We start from the raw sequence: 2691 nt of genomic DNA on the forward strand, positions 1-2691 counted from the left end.
TATTGGGTTTGCATTGTCACAGGCTATTTTATATACAATTGAATGTTTTACTGTCATATCTGTTACTTGTAATTCTACTGCCCTGGTTAACATTTGTAAGAAGTCCTGGAATAGTTATGTTGGTCCCTGTTATATTCTGGTATAAGCTTCCAGTCATTCCCCTGGCTCACAAACCTTAACCCAGCTGTTTATTGCTGCTTTCCTTCATAGGGACAACATATAGTTGTCATATTCTGCCTGAACCTGTAGGTCAGCATAAATACCCTCACCACGAATCTTATATGCCCTGATGCTTTAGAAGCTAAAAATATGGAATGCTTCATGAATTTGCATGTCATCTTTGCATAGGGGCCTTGCTAATCTTTTCTGTATCGCTAGAATTTTATTAGATGACATTATATTACATTATGGAGCCACGGAGTGTCAAACAGCATGGAAATAAGAAAATATAAATAAGTACCAACAGTAGTGGAAAGTTCCCCAAAATACACATGTGCAGAGATCCTCATCTAATTCTTGATAAAGGTGCTCAAGCTGTGTCTCTTTAACAAATAATGCTCTAAAAAGTGTTTATCCACCTACAGAAGATGTAAACACAATTGACCTAGCATCAAAATAATTCAAAATAGATCAAAATATCTTAGTGCAAAATCTAAAACTATTAGAGGAGAAATTGTGTTAAACCCTTAAAAATAAAGATATAGGAAACTATCATCTAAATTGTATTCCAGAAAATTGCATTTTTACTGCTTTTTCCAATTAAGTCATCCCTTCCCATTCCTGCCCCCAAGTCTCCCCTTCCTCTCTCCATCTCCCTTTTCTTTCTTTATTTCTGTCTATATTACTCCCTCTTTTCCTCCTTCTCCAAGACAAGTCTCCTTTCATGAATTTTATTATACCACTGTGAGATAATTCATTTTCTTTGTTCTAGAAGGAATACATTTCTCTTCTCACAAAATGTATTAAATATTTTACTAAGTACAGTCTGCATGTTATCATGCTTGTTTCTATGTCATACATAATAATTTAATACACTTTAATGATGCAGAACATCTACTGCATAATAATTTTATGAAAAGTAGGGCAATGGATCTATAGTATGATGGAGCAAATATTTGATCTCAGCTCTCTGTGTGTAAACTTTGTTGTTCTGTTACTTTGTTGAAACTATTAGATAAAACGGCATACTTATCTTCTCTTTCAACTTCTTTAACTTTCAATTTAACTTTTACTCATGTTTAGATCTGTCCTTGTTTTGTATTGTATTGTATTGTATTGTATTGTATTGTATTGTATTGTTTTGTTTTATCCTGCTTACTCCACTAAGAGAAGTTGTCAGAACCCGAGGTCAGAAACCTGTCTGGACCGGGGTTAATGGCCAGGCAGGAATAGCCCCTTAAGTCCTGAATGTTTTTGTCTTGTCAAAATGTCAGCCTTCGATGCCATATCCACTATAACCAAGTTTGAGAATTGTCATCACCCCTTTCACTATGCCTCTTGAGTTTCAAAGTCCACCTTGTTACTGCATTTGGAATATGAAACTTTTCCATATTTAATAGCAGGTGGAAATAGTCTATTTATAAAGTCCTATTTATTGTGGACCTTTTACTTCCAATACTAAGACTTATTTTATTTCACAGAGAATTTTTCTCTACCTTCTTTGGATCATTATATTTTGATTCCTGCTGATAGGGGAGAACCATACACCCATTTATTTTTATTAGTTTTTCAAGACAAGGTTTCTATGTATCTCTGGAGGCTGTCTTGGAACTCCCTCAGTAGACTGGAACTCACAGAGATTTGCCTGTTTCTGCCTCATAAGAGCTGGGATCAAAGACATGTCCCACCATCACCAGGCCCAAACACCCAATTTTAGCACACAGTCATCTTATTTAATTCAAGCTTGTTCTCTAATAGATGTCAAATGTATCTCTTTGGAACGCTTTTTACCCTAAGATATTCTCAACACTTTTATATCTCATGCTGATATTTCATGTGCTGGTATTTCTGTTTTATGCACCAGAAGTAATTATACTTGCCAAATTCGGAAAATTTTAAGTTACCTTAGATATTTTCAAAAGTTCGAATTTTATGAAAATCAGCACATATTTGCAAAACTCTAAGATTTGCATTAAGTCAAGGAAAGTAGTACAGTTGGAGAAATAAAGTGAGCATTTGTTTAAGCCACAGTGATGAGAGCTGGTGAAGGTCAGAGCTTCACAGAGATTTGAACATGATGATCCATGACACAGTCCTGCCATCTCTGATTAGAAAATTGGTGTGCGACTCTTCAACTGCTTGTAGAACAAATTCTTCTTCTCTTCTATAATGCTCAGGAACCTTCATTGTGTGCCATATATATTAAATCATGTCCTAATCTCTTTTGCTCACAAGTAGATCTTATCTCCCCAGTACAGAATTTCTTCTTATTACCCCATGTCATTTATAATGTATTCTGTAGGAATAAGCATTTCCCTGTAGTGTGAGTAGCTAAATGGAGTCTGCTAATGGAAACATCTGGAAGACTACAAATGCAGATATATATCCCACTGCGTTGTTTTCAGAACTGGGAACACAGATACCAAAATGGAGATTGAGATATTTGATATAGAATCAGATCTAGATCAGCTAATTTTCTCAGTTCTAAGACACACTAAAGAAGTTTATATTTTAATTCATAGTAAATAAATA

The 2691-nt window shown here is 34.9% G+C and overlaps 1 non-coding gene across 1 annotated transcript; it reads right to left on the reverse strand.

Annotated features, from left to right (window-relative positions):
* Positions 1 to 303: 303 nt before the first annotated feature.
* On the reverse strand, positions 304 to 407 carry LOC113833286. The gene has a single exon (XR_003480899.1). It is a non-coding gene; the product is annotated as a U6 spliceosomal RNA (small nuclear RNA).
* Between the last annotated feature and the right edge of the window lie 2284 nt (positions 408 to 2691).

Source organism: Cricetulus griseus (assembly GCF_003668045.3).
Source record: "Cricetulus griseus strain 17A/GY chromosome 1 unlocalized genomic scaffold, alternate assembly CriGri-PICRH-1.0 chr1_1, whole genome shotgun sequence".
Taxonomy (NCBI): Eukaryota; Metazoa; Chordata; class Mammalia; order Rodentia; family Cricetidae; genus Cricetulus; species Cricetulus griseus.